General features: G+C 44.4%; 1 protein-coding gene across 3 annotated transcripts in view; it reads right to left on the bottom strand.

The window, feature by feature from the left end:
- Positions 1-21,510, bottom strand: part of LOC146833667 (flavin-containing monooxygenase 5-like) — a 249,701-nt gene that overhangs the window by 57,230 nt on the left and 170,961 nt on the right. The window lies entirely within an intron of this gene.

Genomic DNA, 21,510 nt, shown 5'->3' with positions numbered 1-21,510 from the left:
CAAAAAGTAGTAAAGTTAGACTTTTGGTCTAAGTTGACTTTTAGTCCAACGTTACCTTTGTGAATTGGGCCCTGTGTGTACAACAAAGAGATCTCTCAATTTAATTCAAGTGAAATAATAATTGAGAACATACTACACAGTATGAGAACTATAATCTCGGATTGGTCAACATTTGTCTTCTCACAAGGTTCTCGAGGGAAGACCTGGCAAAATGTGTCCATTGAAAATATGGCCCTATCTGAATTTTGCTGCTTGGAATGGGGCGTAACTTGCAGTATTACAGTGTTAACATCCATTCTAAGATTCAGTACTCAGGATGGGAAGGTAATACAGTATCCCATAAATACCATGCAAAGCAAAATCAGGATTTGCTGGGTGTCCCAATATTGGCACCAAATATTGGTATACTCGTAATGAGACCCTGAGGGGCACATTATCAAAAACGGCGTTAAAATTATCGCCGCTTTAGTGGCGGGAAACTGCTGTTAAAGCGGCGATAATGGGCTTGATAATAAGCCCTTGATAATTCCAATAGAAGCCCATGTTCTGGTGTGAACATGGGCTTCTATTGGAATTCTCAAGGGCATATTATTAAGCCCATTATCGCCGCTTTAGTGGTAGTTTCCTGCCGCTAAAGTGCCGATAATTTTAACGCCGTTCTTGATAATATGCCCCTAAATGTGCTCTTGTGGTAGTGTTATGAGGTCAAGTACTGACTTGATTGGTTAACAGCACAATTTAAAGTTTTGCAGACTAAGTACTCTGCCACAAACGTGGCGCAGTACCCTGTCTGTCAAACTCTTGATCTGCCCACCTAATTTAGAGATGGGCGGATGTTAAGTGGTCCGTCCATGGAATGCCTGTTGGCTCTGTTGATGGATACACCCTCCAGCGGCTGACGGAGTGGGGGTTCTCGGAGGAAGGACATTACACCGTCAGCTCTAATTAGGGTAGACTTTGTAACTTATTTTCCCCACCTGTCATTTCCAGGAGAAACATGCTGGTGCAGGGTGTGTGGGTCATTAGTTTTTTGTTTTTTAGAAAGAAACTCCCACTTTGAGTGTTTGTTTTCGAAAACCCAAAACATTTTTTAAACTTCGTTTAACGGCTGTCATTACTGATGGCACCCATCCACCCAAATGTTCGCACATTGAAAGAAACTGCTGTAATGGCATTTCCTTTCAGTGTACCAAGATTATCACTGGGCAGGAGGTAATCTCTAAATTTGATGGGTGGCAGTCTGTCAGGATGGTGGAGGTAATTTCTTACCCCACCCTGGCCAGAGAGTTTTGTCTGTCAAACACTAAATCAGGCCCTGATTTTAGTCGGGCGTAGCCCTTCATAAAACCCAGTGGGTGTGCCAATAATCAAAATCCAACATAAAATCCTGTTAAGTTTATTGGCCTTACTTTGTGTCTTATGTGTTACACCACCTGTGGAAATGCCAGAGACATACTAACACTGCACCATATTGAAAAAATGACATTGCACAAATTATTGACAATTCACCTTCTACCGATGAAAATAGAGAAAAATAGATCAAAAATCAAAGTAAAGTGTTTTCCGCAAATAATAACTATACCCTTGCGTGTAGATCTATTGTTGTGAGTATATAATTAAAGCATTCCATAAATCATAATTCCATCCACGTTTGCAATATTTATTATTATTTTAATTCAATTGTCCTATCAATAGGATTTTCCAAAATAAAAAGGGGTTTGAAAATTAGGCTTTATTTCCCCTTCCTTCTTAGATACGATGGTCTTCAGTAATTTGGAGACAGGAGAGGGCAATACTTCTCGTTATCTCTTTGCCAACTTGGGGGCATATCATCAACAACCGGCGATAATAATCGCTAAGCGCACTTAGCGCTAGGATAATTATCGCTGGCTAACGTGGATTTTTATCGCTGAGCTAGCGTGCTATTAGCAACGCTTATCTCAAAAGCGATAAAAATCCTAGCGCTAACTGCCAAATGTGAGATTATCGCTGGGTTTGATGATAGGGCCCCACAAACTTAGCCATGATATCCACCTTCCATAGGATATCATGGCTAAATCAGTCCTGAAGCAGGCATAAGGAAAGTAGCGATAACAGGGGTTATCGCTACTTTTCTTGCCGCTATGCTTCGTAGCGTGGGGCTTGATGATAGGAGAAATGTCGCTTAGCGACATTTCTCCAGTCATGTCAGGTCAGGAACGCCCACTTTGCATCTCATTAGAGATGCAGAGCTGGGCGTTAAGAATCTGGGCGTTGAGAATTGCTAATGCAAGGTTTCACGCGATAGCGTGACCTTGTTAATTAGGCGATAAAATTATCGCCGCTTTTCGCCCGAAAACGATGTGAAAGCGGCGATAATTTTATATCGCCTCGTTGCTGATATGCCCCTTGGTCTTGCTTGCTTTTTATGTGTGGGTTTTGACAGCAGAGCTGTCAGACAGCCCTATTGCCAGGGCCACTGGAATTACTCCACAATTGAAGACTAAATTATGATTAAGAGTTGATTGAATTATGCAACAAGAAAAGGCACGTTATGCAGGAGAACTGTTTCACTCTTTCGTCATTTTAACAACTATTAAGAGTAGACAGTGTTACTGCATAGTTGTGGTAAACGACCGCGTTCTACTTAGACAAAACATATACTTACATGTGTAAGATTTTTAAAATTGTAAATATAATTCAATATTGCCAAGCTTTTATTGTTAGAGAGAGTGCTGAAAGGAAATACAGTGAACCGTAAGTTCAGCTTGCATTATTGACAGTGGTTAAAAAACAGAAAACGTGTACACATAGTTGCCAACTCAATACGTTTTTGGCCCTTAAGATTGCTTCCAGAAAGCTCCTTGCTCATATGCAAACATACGCAGATAGACGGAAGCAGGGCTCGAGTCGGGGTACCACGCGGGTGGACGGCGTCCCCCCACTTATTTTACCGGGTTTTTACCGGGTGGACGCCGTCCACCCTGCCCAAAAGATGGAGCCGGTACCGGAGCCTGCCCGCGCGCTCAGCACTCACCAAACCTAACCTTCTATTGTCGAGAGAGGGCGAACAGAGCTCTTTAAGTTGTTTCACGTTGATGGAGCCGTTCAGTATGACAGACGGGCGCTCGTGGCCGTATATTAGAAAAGGTCAGTATGTGTTTATGCATTTCAGACGGAGACCGGCAAATTTACTGTGGGCAATAAATACGCACCGAACAAGCGCATCTTTAATTTCCCCGCTCCTTTGAGTGTCAATACGGTGACTAATTCCAACGTAAACATTCTCCTTTTCCCTTTGAACCTGCCCCCATCGCCTTCTAACCTTTGTTAATTAGTGGGGACTCCATCTCGTGACGTCACTTCCGGCTGTGAGGTCACTTCCGGTGACACCACCTAACTTGGAGCGTCCCCCCACTTCTTTTATTAGGACTTGTGCCCTGGACGGAAGTGAGATTAGTGATTACTTGTTTTCAAATGTAAAATAACCAAATAATATTTGTAATTTCAAAAAAATATGAACAAAGGTTGCCAGCAGTTTTGGTAAATTTTTGTCCCGTTTTTAGTAATGTAATACCAACATAAAGCGCACAGCTACCTACGGAGAGGTTTCCTGGGGCTGGGGGCCGTCGGGAAAATTAAGCGAGCTATTGCCCAAAGTCACATGGTGCTGGGCTAACCGGGGATCGAACCGTGAACCCCGGGGTCCAGAGTCAGGCACTGCGCCACACCTCTTTCACAAGTACATCAGTACACATTAAACATTATTTCTCTAAGGCGTCATTATATAAAGCATGTTTGATGGAGAATCAGTGTAAAAACAGTATGGGCAGAAAGATAAACGTATATATAAGTGGCACCTTTCCTGAAGAAAGTGACCAATGGGCACTCTTAAGTCTATGACCTTTTGTGGGTGCCCATTTACAGCTCAGGGATTCACAAGTTTACAGGAGGGGGTCTGATTACCTGTTACAGTTGCAGATTTCCATGAGTACTCCTATTCATTTTTGTGAGTTCCATTTTTGCATGAGCAAATCTACAGGCACATATTCCCTGATGTGCAAATCCGCTGAGCAAGTGCAAATTCACTTGCTCAAACATGTTTTCATTTTTCTCCAGGGGAAAGATAGTTTACCCCATTGAGGAACTCCTTTCCCAACAGCCTCAGGATTTTTGGGATGGGTCCCTGTCCACTCCAGAAAAGGTTTTACTTCTTCTCTTGTTAGAAATACATTTCTGACATTTTCAAAGTTAGGATGGGGATAGAAAGGGGTTGAATACCTTTTAAAAAGCACGCTCGAGGTAATGGGCAAGTTCAAAGGGAATTCCATAACTAGCCTTAAAACTTTCCTCCTACTTTTAGCCCCTATAACCAGATGTACTTACATGAAAATCTTCATGCTAGTAAATCCTTTTATAAATGCAAAACAAGCGTTGCACATTTAACACAAATGTACACATCAATAGCTTTGAAAATCAAACCCATACTATTTTGACTCTGACAAGACCTTGAAGATTTAATCTAAATGTAAACCTTAAATGTCTAGTCATTGAAATAGCACTTGGTATATTTTCAGTTATGGCAAACAAGGGAACTAAGGCCCAGTGACCTGTAGTGATAAGCTCAAGAATTACACAGTGTGGTCAAGTGAAGGTCAGACTGTGGGCAGTCTCTTTGTTCCTCGGTTGGCAACCGAGGAACTGGATTGTAACCAAAATCTGGCTTTACTTGTAGTAATAGTTTGTAACATTGAGTGAATGATTGAAATGTATTTTCCAGAGTAGTTTAAAAGGCATTTCCTCGGGAACTAAAGTAAAAAAGAGAAAACTAGTTCAGCTATAGATCAATGATTTATCCATACCTATCCTGGAATCCGATGTCTGGCATAATGGAAATGCTGGCATATTCAGACCTCCTGCCGTGACCTGACCTATAGTATACTCCTTCTCTAAGACACATAGATATTTTATAAATAAGCCCCTGGGTATTTTATTTCCTTCCTTACTTTCTACGTGTTAGAAACCAAAAAAGGACTATAACTAACGCTCTCTTGCCACCCAAGCTTTATTTGAAATAAAAATGAAAACAGAGCTGTATCAAAGGCAGCTTTCAATATAGTCCGTGTTTGGGGGCATATTATCAAGACATGCGATAAAATTAGCGCCGCTTTCTGCCGCTAAAACGGCGACAATGGGCTTGATAATATGCTCTATGGAATTCCAATTGAAGCCCATGTTAGATGTGAAGGACATCTAACATGGGCTTCAATTGGAATTGGATAATTTTATCGCCTGTCTTGATAATATGCCCCTTAGTTTCTTATCTGGCTTTTGATGTGATTACATTGCATGTGATAACACATTGTTCCCAGACTTCTTCGCTTGCCTATCAGCAGCACTGTGATTAGCGTAGATAAGCCGCACACATATGCGCTCCCTTGCTCAATCCCACACTTCTTTATGACTCATTTGCTTTTAGACTGAGTTACTATTACACCAAACTAGACACAGACGTCTTCAGAAACAATATCCCGCACACACATTCCCAGTGAAAGTTCAGATCATGTCTTCTTCCCTCGGTAGGAGGTAGCAAGTAGAGACTTATGGCAGTGGAAGGAGGGAAGGTCTCACCTATACCTTCTCTCCTAAAATAAAGCATACTCCATAGATCCCAATTAAGAAAACAGAAAGACCTTCTCAAAGGAGTGTAGATGAACCAAGGAAGCAAGTATTATTTTCTAGGGGGAAATAAATGGAAAACGGTTGAACACCAGCGTATGAAGGAAGGCAGATATTTGTAATTTCAGTCCAATCTATTTTGGAAAAGTGCTTGAAGGTGCCATGGTGGTACAGGCACACCCCTCAACGTATGATGAACAGCAATACACAATGCTGTGCCCCACTGCATGCGAAATGCTAAACCTGGGTAGCAATGATGGGTGAGGATCCTCTTCAGACCCATGAAGGGAGGAATCATTGTAAACTTGTTCATAAATACCATCATTGGCCATCAGTATTTAAATCGTTAGCAAAATCCACAACACACTGACTTTTTTCAGTGTGTTGAACAAAACTGCTTTTATAAAAAAGTTCAATATTAAATACCAGCACATCTATAGAATGACCTATAATTTCCAGTAAACAAATGACACTTGCCTTTGTGTATTTTATACAGATGATAGTACAAATATTCATATAAGTGGTTGACAATTAGGTAAACAATGTTGCAAATGTATTCTCTGCATATACAAAGAATTGGTTTTGTAAACCGTTAATGGAATCCCCTACGAGGGCAAATTACTGTTCTCTGGAAATAAAATAAGTTAATCTATAGTATTTCGTTGTTGAAAGGTTTATTGTCCATGAGACTTAAAGTTACTCCTCACATTGTCTACCAAGGCGTCCCAACCTCTCTAAGAATGGACGGATGGATGGAGATAGATGCCATGGAAGTCAACCTCAGGGCCAAACCGTCGATTGCACTGTTACAGCATTAAAAGAAAGAAAAGTTGATTTGCCTCACAGTGGCACATATTGTTCAAAGAAACATGCGGCGAGCGTAAGGTAAGAGGTTTTCCTTTTTTTAAATGTTTGTTTACCTCGTTGTCGTCTGTCGATTTCCCCCACAATCCCCTGCCTCACCGCTCTTCCCTGCACAGGCCGCGCCTGGCAAATAGTTGGAATTCTGTCTTCATATTGTAAAACAGATCACAATTAACCGCTGTTAATCCTAACCACCAGGGGGCATATTAACAAGCGGCAGCGATAATTATCGCTGGCCGCTCTTAGCGAGAAAAATGTTATCGCCGGCTATCGCAGAAAATTATCGAAATGCTAGCGATGTATTAACAACGCATAGCGCAATGTTGATAATTTCCGAGCGTTACCGATGTTTTTCATGGAACATCGCTGGTTTTCCAGCGATGTTCCATGGAAAATGCCGATAACCTTGCTGATACGACCCTGTGGTCGTATCAGCATAATCCACCCCCAATGATAAGTATAGCTAAGTCTGCATTTTAGCAGACATTAGTTTTTGGAGAAAACCACTGTTTTCTCCAAAAACTAACGTCCGCTAAAATGCATGGGCAGCCTTGTAAATATCGCGATGTGCACATCAGCGATATTTACTAGGTTGTACTGCCCAGTGACGCCCACTTTGCATCTCATTAGAGATGCAAAGGGAGGCGTCGGGTAAAAGGGTGCTAACATGCGCTAATGCATGTTATCATCCTCTTGTAAATAGGGCGATATTTTTATCTCCACAGGTTTCCATGCTCATGCTAACTCTGATCACTTCTCTGCCCGTCTCCATGGAGAAATGCAATGCTCCTTGGCACTCGAGGTGTGATTTTCCAAAAACCAGTCTGCTCAGCCAAATCTGTGTACATTGTTGTTACTTATAAAGAGCATGTCAGTGCTCTCTCATTACCTTGTGTATGCACCGGCATGTCTCTTGGGTGCAAATTTAGGGACTTATTTACAAGTCAATTGCGCCGCCGGTGCGTCACTTTTATTGACGCACCAGCAGTGCAATGGGCTCCCCCAATATTTGCAAGGACATGTAAAGTCACCCTGCGTGACTTTTCATGGTCTTGTAAATATGTTTCCCTTTCATGCATAACTCTGCATGAAAGGGCATTCCATGGGTGTTGCTGTGGATGGTCGCAGGCAACATCCATGGAACATGACGCAATCCCAGATTAACCTGGGAATGCATCAGAATCCTATGCCTCCCTAGGGGAGGTGTAAGGAGGCGCAAGGAGGAGAAAACTTTTATTTCTCCCTGTGTTCTGCAGCACACATAGAAAGGTAAAAAAGCCTTTAATGATTGTTTTCATGCAGGAAGGTGCAAGCACCCTTGCAAAATGACGCAAGGGTGTCTGCACTGGCGCACGGTTACTGTTTGTGCACCGGCGCAGGGAAAAAGGACGGAAATGCGCCGTATCTTTTATTTTAACACACAGCAGCAGGAAGGCTTGCTGTGCTGTCGTGTTTGAAAATATTGAAAATGAGGCCCTTAGTTATGATTGAAACTAAAAACTTCTGGAATGCATCCTGTCTTCCCTCAAGGAGCAGATTATGCATCACCTGTATGGAAGGATTCACTTCTTGGTTTGCTATGTAACTCACAGACCATTAAAGGTGAAGCGGAGTTTCCTGTGATAGTCCCAGTAGATGTGCCAATCTAGCACACATTCTGGAGCAATCATTTGCCCTCAGGACAAGGTGCCATCTCTAGATGTTCATCAGTGATGGCCCCCTGTGCATGAATTACTAAGGGAACTATTTTGCCCTGATTTTACCATACTATTTTCAGTTGCGTATCCTTGCCTGCCATCAACAGTAGCTCATCTGTCATGCACCCTACATGAATTAATTATAGGAGCCCTTTTACAAAAGTGAGTCATGTCCAGTTGTGTAAAAGAGTTAGTGCTCCATATCTGAATTGTTAGAGCAGCATTTTGACATTAGCAAAGTAGGAGTAGTTGTACTGCACTATAAATTCGGCGCTTCTTGATCTGGTGGGAATTGTTGGTGCTAAAGATCAAAGGCAGCATCAGAAGGCACGAAACAGTAAAGGGAAAGGAAATTAATGGGCTAAGGAAAACAGCAATGCTTTACAATGGGAAGAGTCTTGGATTTTGAAGAAGAAGACCACCAGAGGAAGAAAAGATAGTTTGAACTGAAGCATATGGTGCGTTTACAGCGCTGTATCCAGTGCTTAATTTGTGCCGGTGCTAGCCGTTGCTTAGCACCGGCACTTAATTATCAGGGCCGGGTCTACAGTCACGCATTTAGTGCACGTCAGCAATTGATAATTAGTGGCACTGGCACAGAGAGCGTGTGCTGCTGTACGTCCGTAAGTGCTGCTGTCACTTTACCGTTGTACTGGTTGTGTTGATGACGTGACAGCACTGATGATCATATTGAAGAACTTCACTGTATGGTGACGTGACTCCGATTCTCATTCTCACTCTTTCACAACTCACAAGACTTCTGCTCAATCCGCAGGCCCAGCGGCCGCGAATCAGTGTTGCTGGCCCAGTGGGCGGAACACTGAGTTGGGCAGGGCTTTGCCTGGGCTGGTCTTCTTCTGCGGGGGTTGGGGCTGTGCGCGGCAGAGGCAGCAACGCGTGCGCAGATTTTGCAATTGAATGCGCGCGCATTAGCTGCTTTAATTTTGCCACGGTACGCCCCAGCATACACGCACGGCCGCACCTCACCACCGTGACCGGCACCGTGTCCAGCACTGAGTATCCACACTGGTGGTTGAACTTCAACGGCGCCGGCGGACCAGTTGAGGGCGAGGCATGGCCTGAGGTGAGGCAGGGCAGGGCCAGGCAGGCGCCGTGATTACTGTTTTTTTATGTTGATTGGTCAGATGTTGCTAGTAGTGGATGTTGCGCAGTTGCGGCCCGGCCCGGCAGTGCTGCCTGGTTTGGTCAGTACTACAGTACTACTCGGATGGATTCAGTTTCGGTTCAGGGCCAGGCTCAGCAAATCTGCGGGGGTTGGGGCTGTGCGCGGCAAGCAGCGTGCGCAGATTGTTTCACATTGCAATGCCTGCGCATTCGCTGCTTTGTCACACCCCAGCATACCCGCACTGCCTCAGGCTCACCACCACACCGTCTGAGTCATCGTGGCAAGCCAGCCGCCGTTCAAAGTAGCGGCACCTGGACGACGTTGGCCGCATTGAGGTCAGTGGACTCGGTGGAGTAGACTACTGCTCTGCACTGTGCAGTACAAAGAGTTAAGCGCCATCAGGTGAGGCATGGCCTGGGGTAGTCCGGCGGCAGCGGGCGGCCTAATCATCATGAGTTAAAAATAAAGCTGCGCAGGTGAGGCAGGGCCTGGCAGGCGCCATGATATGTTTTTATAATGATTGATGCAGTGTCTGATGATGAGTGGCCGCGGGCCCGCGGCACTTAGTTTGATGATGTCATGTTGCGCAGTTGCGGGCCGGCCCAGGCTGCCTGGAACATGGATTCAGTTTCGGTTCAGCAAATCTGCGGGGGTTGGGGCTGTGCGCGGCAAGCAGCGTGTGCAAATTTTTTTCACATTGCGTGCGCATTCGCTGCTTTGCCACACACACCCCAGCATACCCGCAACTGCCTCAGGCTCACCACCACCACCGTCCGATTCGGAATCGTGGCCATTCACGTTCAGGCCTTCAGGGGTGAAGTGGCAGACAGGGCCTGGCAGCAGGGCCCAGTACTGAGCAGGCATAATCAGTTTAAAAAAATAAAGCTGCGCAGCAGCCTAAGTAAGGCTGCAGTCTCTGTACTAGCACTGCAGTGAGTCTGAGTCAGGTTGCCAGTATATTCTTGTTTTAAAAGCACCTGCTGCCGAGTTCCTGGGCTCCAGTAATATTCAGGCATAAATTAAAATGTCAAGATAACTCTGGTGATTATTCGTCTTCCTGGACCTGGAGAGAGACAGGAGTTTTGTCTAGGGGACGTTGTAACTGCTTGAAAGGTAGTACAGGGTTATATACCTGCTGCAAAGAAAGTTTACCATGCAGATCAAAAAGTGCATATAATGTAAAATAGGTCAGTGTTTGTTACTGCTTCTGTCGGAGAGGTCCTTTTGTTACTTGCAGTTTGTAAGTTAAAATCCTATCAGAGAACAGCAAGCTATTAACAAGTCTGTCATCAAAGAGCCGCATGCAAACGGCAAGTTATATATTAGAGCTATATGTTTTTTTGCCCAATCTTTCATTATCCTAATCTTGCAAAAAGAGCTAATTTGGGTAGAAATCAATTCTTATTGAAGAGAACCCCTAACAATACTGTTGTTATAAAATCTGAATTTGCGCTTTTCCAGACTGCGAACTCTTAAACTATATTGCCTGCAATGTCAATCATGGATGAAATGTGACTCCTATACCTTGTAGTCCTGTCTGATGTAACATTCCCTATATACTGATTTACACACGTAGGATTGTATCTATGCAATGTGTGAATGATGCAAAGTGCTCTTACACCTTAAACTGTTCACAGGGCAGGGGAACCTCCTATCAAAACCTTACTATGAGGAAGGCTGCCTTGCTGAAATTCGGATCGGGTATATATTACATCTGACTTTTAGCAGTGCCAGTTGAAAATGTGGGTGGAGCTAATATAGTATGTGGGTGAAGCCAGTAGAGGAAGTGGGTGGAGCCAGTGAAAAGTAGGTGTGGCCTCCGACAAACAATTGAGCACCTGCACTTCATATTTTACAAATTAAGCACTGGCTGTATCTGACACAATATCCACAGAGCGTATACTTGATGAACCAGGCGCTTACTTCAAATTAAGAGTGTGATTTCTACCCCAACGTTTAACAAATCGTATTGGGCACTTACGATAAGACTGACATTAAAGCATTGACCAAGCATATATATATATGAAGCTGAGTTAAAAAGTCTGGGGAATGCAAACATAAATAAATGAGTATTCCCACCTAGTAGAAACTGACATGCAAACGCTTAAGTACCACCGCTCACTGATGACAATTGTGCTTGGATACTTAAGGACTGCAGATGAAGTCAGGCTGCGAGCAACAGACAAGGAAACTGTTGGAGTTTGCCTTAAGAGTGCTTAGACTGGTGCTTGGTCTTGACGTCATCTCTGTTGGCACAATTCTGGCTCCTCCATCATTGGGTGGCCCACCCAACTCATGGCGTAGCTCAATCGATTTCTCCTACTAGGATAATTCATTGCTTTCACCTCCATATCAGCAGTTAATGTTTTCCACTTGGCTAACTGCCATTTTCAGAGTTTCTTCACATTCCAAAGAAATAAGGAAACTTTTAATGTCTAGCATCTGATCTCCCCAAAGGTAGGTTTTTGTTTACTGATAGTTTCATACATGTGCACTATTCATTTTGTACCTCAGCAAGATCTCTGTGAGATTAACTTAACATGGATAAAAAGAGGGGGCCTCATTTACAAACTTTTGGCGTGAGGCAGAGCCGCAAGCCTTCCTGCTGTACTGCCCTACGTCAGAAGAAAAGGGCAGGATGCATTCCTGTCCTCTGTTACTGCACTGATGCTCAAATGGCTGCCATGCGTCGACACAGGCAACCTTGCACCATGGTATAAAGGTGTCTGTGTTGAAATCAAGTTGATTTTGTGGGGGAGGGTACACCTTACCTCGCAAAAAGAACCCTTACGCCACCCCTTAGTAGGCGTAGGCTTTTGACTCATTCCCAGGTTTACAGCGAGTTGTAAAACGGAGAATGTGTTGAATGCCATGAAAGTTACTTGAGAACACCCACCGTAATGCCCATGGCACGCCTACCCACTGCAGTGTGAGGCAACACAGCGGCTTGTGCTGTGTTGCCTCATACCTTATCTATGAGGCTATAAAAAGCTGCTGAGGGTAGCTTTTCATGGCCTCGTAGACATAGCTAACCCCAGTGCGCCACTGGGACATCACTAAAAGTGATATTTCGGCGGTGCACCAGGCTTGTAAATAAGCCCCAGGATGTTTTCCAGGGGATTGTCAGCAAGGAGACATTTTCCGAGCAGTGATTGTAAAAATTCAGGACAAATAGTCAAAATTGAGAACAAAAGGCCAATTGTACAGACGCAGGTAAGGATGTGACACAGCCATATAAAAGTAGATAAACAGATGGCTGACTTAAGTACGACTCAAAATAGGTTTATGTTCTTTGGTTTGTAAAGCACATGGCAGTATTGAGTAAACTTTCCCACGTAGGTGGATTTATTTGAGGATTTAAAAAACTAGCAAACATATAATCACAAAGCAGGACTTGACATCCGCCACCAGAGAGAGTGGTCACAATTCCACCCCGTACCACAATCGAAAGCGCCAGAATCAGCGTTCTTTTGCTGAATGTGAAATTTTAAAGCTCATGGGCAGTAGCAATACTACGTTTTTTAGGTCTCGCCTAGCTATTGCGTTTACGCAATCGCTATGCGAGACTCTAGTAGGAGGGGCATTTCAAAGTGCTCCCAAAAGTGGATTGCATGGCGAGCACGCGCACAATCACGTGCATCGTGCCGCCATGCAATCCGTTTGGGGAAGCGCTTCAGCCACTGGCACCCTCGGCATCATACTTCAAAGGGTCCGCTCCCCCGCCTGGAATGCGCTCCACCGCCAAGCGCACGCGCCACGCTTCGCCGCGTCTCACTGTGACAAATTTGCTTTCACTTTCGCGAGGCGGGGGTCGCTCACGTCCGGAGCACTTTAGAAGCCGGGCTTGTCTTGTTTTCTTCGTAATACGCATTTGTTCTCTACCTGGCTCCCCTCCTTTTCCTAGGCCTCTGCCTCTCTTACGACCCCATTCCCTTTCGCTTATGTCTGTATTTACTGCTCTCTCTCTCTTCGCTTATGTCTGTATTTACTGCTCTCTCTCTCTCTTTGCTTATGTCTGTATTTACTGCTCTCTCTCTCTCTTCGCTTATGTCTGAATTTACTGCTCTTTGTCTCTCCCGCTCTCCCCATTCTATCCTGCTCTCTCTCACGAGCCTTCCATCATTTCCTATCTCTAACCTGTGGCCCCCGTCTACCTCGCGCCCTCTCCCCTCTTTGTGCCCGCTCCCTTTCTCGCGTCGCCACATCTTCCATCATTGTACCTCGCTGTCCCTGTCTAACCTGCAGTCTCCGTCTACCTCGCGCCCTCTCCCCTCTTTGTGCCCGCTCCGTCGCCACCTCTTCCATCATTGTACCTCGCTGTCCCTGTCTTTCTCGCGCCCCCTCCCTTCCAGATCTCTGTGTCGCTGTGTCTCCTTCCCTGTCAGGCCTCTTCTTTCCTCCCGGTGTCTGACATTTGAGGGTCGCTAATGAGCGCCTCCGCAGTCCGGCTCTCACTGATCCCTCGGAGGCTGCCGGGGGTATGGGATCCTTTCCCTGCAAATAATTAATTTAGCTACGTGTTGCGTAAGAGCCTAAAAGGCTTTCTGCTGCTACCGTGCTGCTCGGCGGCCATTAATATTATATCAGGGCCGGTGCTGTTGCTGTAGTGCAGTTTCATAAAAAATGTGATCTGTAGCTTTAAACATGCAGCTTTCCATGCAGAATTATGCCAAGTAATTCTTGGTCTGCAAACTCGTAATTGTGTACAGCGATTCCCGTCGGTACCGGAAATTCAGAACGCCTGGAACGGCTGCATGTAGTTCCTCAATACTTTGTCTATTTCTACTAGTTGTGTTTCATCAGCTTTTAAGAGTAGCGTTCGGGCCACTCCTTCCCCCCCCCCCCTCTTATCTAGTCTCCTTCTAGGCCACTTTTTCCATTTTGCTTGGACATTTGATCCTCGTCTTTTGGCTGCCTCTTTCTCTTCTTAGTAATTATACTATAATATAATACTTGGATTTCTATAGCGGCGCTAATAACCCGTGAGGGTCTGTAGGCGCTGTCCGTAGGCAGGGGGAATTGATTTGCCCAGAATCACAGGATGTTGAGCACACAACGAGACTTAAACCTGGATCTCTCAGCGCCCAAGTCGGCTGCACTAGCCGTTAAGCCACACCCTCCCCCTTCTGAACGTAGCATTTGGACCACTTCTTTGTCATTGACTCGACTCTGGAACATGTCCAGGGTCAGACTGGTAATTTAATGCAGCCCTGTCAAAAAGTATAAACTTAGATCCCATGTGCACCAAGTGAGTAACCCCCAGCACATTGCTCAGTAGGATTTTATGTAGGATAATTTTGGAAAAGTGAAACCAAAAGGTGCATGTTAAGTGCTCAATTTTTCAATTATATTTGCCACTTTTACTGACTGCTCCGAAAGGGATTCAAATAAAGATTCCAGTACATTAGTGTTTACCACAGTACCGCGAAGCGCTATTTCTACACAGCTTCTAATCATGCATGCCTAGTGCCTGGACCCGGTGAACAGAGGCGCTCTAGGCTTCAAACGGGTGCCGAGCAGCGAGGGCGGTGTGCCATATTGCTCCCACCCCCTTCCCGGGATCCCTGAGGCCTCAAACGGATTGCCTCTAAAATAAACTTGTTTCTCTCCACCATTGTACCTTTTTTTGGCGGATTTTTCTCACTGTAAATATTTTTCACACAGTAGTCATCGGAAGGGTGCACCTTAGCGCGTGCATACCTCCGTGACTCCGCACTCCCACTCTGGTCCTGATGAAAGCCTGTGGAACACACATTGAGGCAGAAACATGTTGACCGCCAAGGAGTGAAACAGGTCTTTTATTTTTTGACCTTCACTCCCCTTTTTTAACTTTCCCAATTAGCAAAACGAATAAAATTTACTTTTTGACTTAATTGGCAATTTTAAATTCACTGTCACCTCACCTGAACCCCGCTCCGCAGTAACCTGGCGTCGTAGCACACTGGGATGACATTCGGTCATACCCAGTGGAGCCCGATGATGAAGCATGTCACCACCAGGTTGGTGAGTGAGGGCTTTATTTACTTATACATAATAGGCTATGTACAATGGGTATAGCCTGTAGAGGTCTACGTCTTTCTCAACAATATAAGTGTTTGTTTTGAACCTGTGGACCCATGCTCTTTTGATATACAGTGCTCTGTTTACATTACACTGACTTTGTTGTTTCCTAGTGCCTGGTGAGAACAAGCATTTACAATGCAATGGTCTCGGCATTGGTAAAGTTAGAGCTATTGGCATTGCTCATGACATTATTTTTGTTTATGTTTTTTGTTTTTAAAACATTTAAAGAAACGGCATTGTCATGAGCAATGGCAATAGCTCTAACTTTAACCCCTTCGACGCTCATGACGGAACGGTTCCGTCATGAGCGTCGGTTGAGCTGTGCTCATGACGGAACCGTTCCGTCATGACCACGCCCGCGCAAGCAGCAGTCAGCACCACGGGGGAATCAGCCCCGCATGGAAGGGGTTAACAATGCCGAGACCGTTGCATTGTAAATGCTTGTTTTGGGTAGGCACGGGCGATTAAGTGATTTGCCCAGAATCACAGAATGTGGAGCGTCCCTGCTGAGACTCAAACCCGATTCCCCAGCTGCGAGGTGACCGCCCTAGCCGTTAGGCCACATTCTCTCCCCATTAATGGAGCCAAGAAGCTTTACGTGTATAACACGTAAAATTTACAGAATAAGAGTAAGTGAATCATAGACTGAGTAACATCATTACAACACAGGCATGCAATCACATCTAAGTTGGTGTGATACCCTATTGGAAAGCAAAGTATGTCTTTTACTGTCTGCCCTGGATCTAAATAATAGAGAGCGCTCCCAGGTCCTCCTTGGTTTCGATATGTAGCTACCTGATGTAACCTCCGTATTCATGGACAGATATTTTCCAATCAATGCTTTCCTATACTCCTCCAAAACCCTCTTATCAAGCGATTGTGCTAATAACATTGATGAAACTTTTCTTTTATTAATGGATACATGTGTGGTGGTATCAGAAAAAGCATATGACAGACCATCCTCATCAAAAGAGCTTTTCACGTAAGCCAACCATGGGATTGACATACCTTTGTCACAATTCAAGCAGTCACTAATTATAGCCCTTGTTAGTCAGGCGTCCTCATGTTAAAAATATGTAATAGTTCATCCATTAGTTCCCTTCTTAATGATTATTTGGCTTTTATCTTTGAGCAAATTCACAGGACTGGAGAAAATATAAACTGGGACAATTTAATTTAAAAATGTATGAATAAACCCATCTAGTTTTATGTTAAAAGAAGCCTGTACACTACGGGCTAGGGACGTTCTATCTTGTGTACACCACAGTCTGATTCTCCACATTGCCAATTGAAAACGGGATACTGCATAGACAGTTAAGTAACTTACATCGTTCTTAAATATTTGGAATGCAATAATATGAGCTGTGGTGCCCATGACCTGGCAAATAGGGATAAACCACTTTTTCCTGGATAATGTATAGGTGGGGCAGAGAAAGAATACATGCTCTATAGTTTCCCTCTCTGCTCCACAAGTGGGGCAAAAACGTCCCATTAAAGCCAGTTTTTTTAGGGGCTTGATAGCATCAAAAAAAAATTCAAGGCTGTTGGATACTTTAACTTTGAGAAATTGGTCCCTCATAGTGCCTATATTGGAATCTGACCCAATTTAAACTGATAGTTGGGTTTGATCGTGGATTTGCTGTTGGCTGGGTGGTTCTTGCATGCTTCCCATAGATCACTACACCCAATCTTGCCTAGGGTGTCTCTCACATATTTGAACCACAGGATATTTCATGTTTCCACATTTTTCATGCATGACTTCCGAAAATCCTAATCCTGAATGTATGATGGTGTACACTGCAAGTAGCAAAATTGCAGAAACAACTTTGCCTGGGTTGGGATTCGGATGTAGAATCAGAAAACCTGAGTGCAAAATCAGGGAAGAAATGACTCAGCATACTGAATTTACTTTTTTTTTTACAAATTAAGCACTGCCACGAAGGCTGACTTTCCACTCACATTACCAGAGATGGGCTAAAAAAAAAACGAACAGTCGACTCAGCAACATGTCAGATTAAGAAACTTGTGTTTATATGCTGTGCTTGTATGAACGGGCTCTTACCATTTGTACACAAAATCTACCCATTTTGGACACGGGACCCCCTTCTAACCACACCCGTTCAGCACAAGCCGTACAAGTTTAAAACAAGCTTTTTCAAAGCAGGAATTTTTAAAATTCCCACCGTGACTGTTGCACCCCAGCAAGTACACACACACACACCAGAACAGCGGGGGTTGCGTCAGTCTGGGCCTGCTCACTACAACGGATGTGACGTTTCACCAGTGGCGCGGGTCTTCAAGAAACCGAGCTAAAATCCATTCTGAATACACCAATGTCCCGAACACGCGCCATAAATGTGCTGCGTTTAACTAGAACGGATTTAAGCCATGCCTGAAAATGTTCCAACTCATTTCATGAAACAACCTAGTGCATTCTGGGTGTTGCAGTTCTGGCTGGCTTGAAGTAACCCAATATGAAAAATGTAATAGCAATTGTCTGCATTTTAATGCGGGTTTAGAGATCGCCCTCGACCGCTCTCTAGCGTTTGTTTGCCCCGTTTTCACTGTTGATTTGCCCCTATAACTTCGAAATAAAACATTCAGAACTCAGTAGCTGGTGTAAATAGAAATCGATGCCGATTGAAAAAACGTTCAAAAAGGCAATTTTCATTGAAAAAAACAATACTAAATAAATACACAGCATAATTGACATTTTGGGCGAGGAGACATTTAAGTAACTTATAGAATGCCAGGTTCAACAAGCATTGAACACGCCCGACCATCGCTCTGGGAAAAGCGCTCACAGAAACCGAGGCGCAGAGGTGGACCTGTGTCCGAGGAGTCCACGCCCGCCCCCTCCACTCCCCCCTCAAACCAAACACAAGTAACGGGGCTCATTCATGATCAGCATTGAATGAAGGCTTCGAGGGCAGAGGCCGGCCTGGCTCGCGGCAGCGAGGTTTGGAATAAAAGTCCAGTTTGTGGGTCACTCCTAGCCCTACACGCGCACACGTCTTTATGACCCTCCCCCCCCCCGTTCATCCCTTCCGATGCCTCCCGCCCTCTGTTCGTGGTTTGCTCCTAAACGCTCACAAGTAAAAAACACAGAACTTGGAGCAGATTAAAAATAAAACAACTGAAAGTTGAAGTATAAAAATCAAAAACCAGGATAACTTTTTCTGATAAACCTAACACAGGTAAATCACAATACAAAACACAAACCCTTTACAACCTCCCTGCCTGCAACCAACCCCACTCGCACAGTCAGAAACACCATCAAAATTTACTTTAAAGTTGCTTGCTGTCGCTTGCAAAGGATAAAAAGCCGTATCGCCGCGCCTTCTGCAGGGCGTCTGATGAAAGCGGCGGCCATGTTGGAATGGGTGTAAAAGAGAGGCGTATCTTATCAAAAGAAGTCCATTAAATGTTTAATTAGGTGATTACATTTAACACTATCGCAGACGCTCTAGCGAAAAACTAAAGTGCTGGTATTACTGGACACCGAAATTCTGTAGGGGTATCTGCAGAGAAAACGCCGCCTCCTTCTACCATGATAACCGCGCAGCCCTCCAAGCGGCCGAGACTTCCTGACCAGACGCAGTGTATCATGATGGCAGCGGCACAGACAGTGAAGGTAAGTCTGCGGTACCACGAAATACAGCCATGAAACTAAAGACATTAACAGCGCCACCGGAGACCTGTTCCAAAGGTTTCCTATTACGAAAGCCACGTGCGCCCTTTCACGAGGACTTGTGTGTTCGAGCTACACTCCCTCCACACGTTCAATAATAGTGCAGCACCGGGACAAAGTGTCCCTGCACCTCCGCACCAGCTCTTCGCAATCACGTCTCATTCACTTCATTGGTCTTGATTCGGGTTTACCGTTACTGAATCAGGAGCTAACAATTCAGGATCTGTGAAGTACAGTGTAAATCCACCGCACGCATACATTCAAAATGCAGATCTAGTGCAGCAACTCGCTTCCTACGTACACTGGTTTTCACGAGTCGCCCGAAACAGATAAGCGCTCCAGACTCATGCGTATGTATTTCATAGCTGCGAAGAAGGGGGCGATGGGAGTGAGCCATTGGCGTGAAAAACAAGGCAGAGCAAAAGGCACACCACCGCCTTTCTCCGAGGCAGAGAAGAACTGCCTCGGAGAAACGCAGCGTCCTTTTCGGATTCGGGGGCGTGTTTTGCTGTTGTCTCCTCCCTGAGACTTTTCGCAAAAAACACGCCCCCCGATCCGAAAAGGACCGGGCATGATTGGAGTGACGGGACCTCTTCTCCAATGGCTGGCCAGCATTTACTAGGCCAGCCAATGGAGAACAGGGGAGAAGAGGGGCGGGTTCAAGCCCCTCTTCTCCCAAGTCATTATCTCTCGCGAGCGAGACTGCGCAAGCGCAGCCATCGCTAGCCGAGACCTAAAAAGGACCTATTTGTTGGTACAGTTATGAGAGGTTTTCTTTTAATGCTTCCATTCAAAAGTCTTTGAAGCTCATCTAACAAGCATTCAAAATGCAACAGGTCTCGCATTTACGGGAGTTTGAGCTATTGGCATTGTAAATGACAATGCCTTTTATTTTATGTTTTAAAAACCAAAACATAAATAAAAGGCATTGTCATTTACAATGCCAATAGCTCAAACTCCCGTAAATGCGAGACCTATTGCATTGCAAATGCTTGTTCCTTTTTGGTGTGTACTATTTATCAGAGCTGGCAGATTAAGATGTTATGTGTTCCTAAGATAAAATTGATGGAAATATAAACAGGAATATTTTTATTTTAGAGCTTTATGTAGTGCGAACTCGACCCGAAGGTATCAGAGCGCTTTACATGGACACATTTATTTTTGATAGGCACGGGGAGATTAAGTAAATAGCACAGAATCACAGGATGTTGAGCGTCCCTGCAGAGACTGGAACCTGAATCTCCAGCTTCGAGGTCGACCCCTCTAGACATTAGGCCACATCTTCTGGACCCTAGGTTCAGTTTTAACAAGTTATATATTTGACCTTTTTTGTATATCCATCCAGAGGAATTTCATTTGGGAAAAAAAATATCTTGGATGCTGTATTGGAAATTAGAAAATGACACCAGTTTTCTTTTATGTTTGAAACTTCAGCAGGTAACTTTAAAAACCAAGCATTTGAAATGCAATAGGTCTCGCATTTACGAGAGTTTTAGCAAATGGCATTGTAAATGACAATGCCTTTTATTTATGAGTTGTTTTTAAAACAAATAAATGAAATTAATTATCATTTACTATGCATATAGCTTTAACTCTTGCAAACGTGAGACCTATTGCGTTGCAAATGCCAGCGCCAGTGCTATAAAAATAAAAAAATAGCATTAGGCGAGAGCGTGTCCTTCCTGCAAAAGCAAACAGGATATAGCTATTTGAGAAAATAGCGCACAGAGGCTGTAATTAAAGCCTACTGAGTAACAACACACGTAACAGAGGGTGGCGCCATGGGAGGTTACAAAATGAGACAAGGCGGTACAAAGGAGGGACTACTAAGCCTATTGACCAATGAACAGCCGCAGTGGACAATAGCACAAGCCAACTAAAAATATAACCAGAGAGTGGGCGGAGCTTCAAGTCCCTACCTGAATACAGCATGCCTCGCAGAGCTGCGCATTCGCTGCCCAGGCTCGACCTAAAGAAACGGTTTTCCAATCCTGTGCACAGAATAGCCTGCGGCCTGCAACAGCTTGCAAAACAGTAGCAATTAATCTGCAATTGTTGAATAGGCATTTGAGTTGCGGATGATGGGTAAGGTAAACCGCATCACTGGTTTTGCAGCGTAGCTGAAGTTGTATCCCCATTTCTTGCCCTAGGGTGTCTAATCACTGCCTATTACTTATAGTCCTGTAAAGAAAAAAAGTCCCTATTGTTGTAAACAGCCAGGAGGAAAAATACTCTCCCGCGAACATCCACTTATTACTATATTTCAATCCAGATTATTGAGGACAAAGTGAGCAAGAGCTGCAGTTTATGAGGTGTATCAATATACCATTTATTAAAACGAGTTCATCCTAAGCCACTTTGTATTAGGTCAGTGCCTTACTAATCCTCCTATAATAGGTTACAATCTAAAT

Source organism: Triturus cristatus, chromosome 4_2 (genome assembly GCF_964204655.1).
Source record: "Triturus cristatus chromosome 4_2, aTriCri1.1, whole genome shotgun sequence".
NCBI classification, from domain to species: domain Eukaryota; kingdom Metazoa; phylum Chordata; class Amphibia; order Caudata; family Salamandridae; genus Triturus; species Triturus cristatus.
This window is presented reverse-complemented; position numbering and strand designations above follow the sequence as displayed.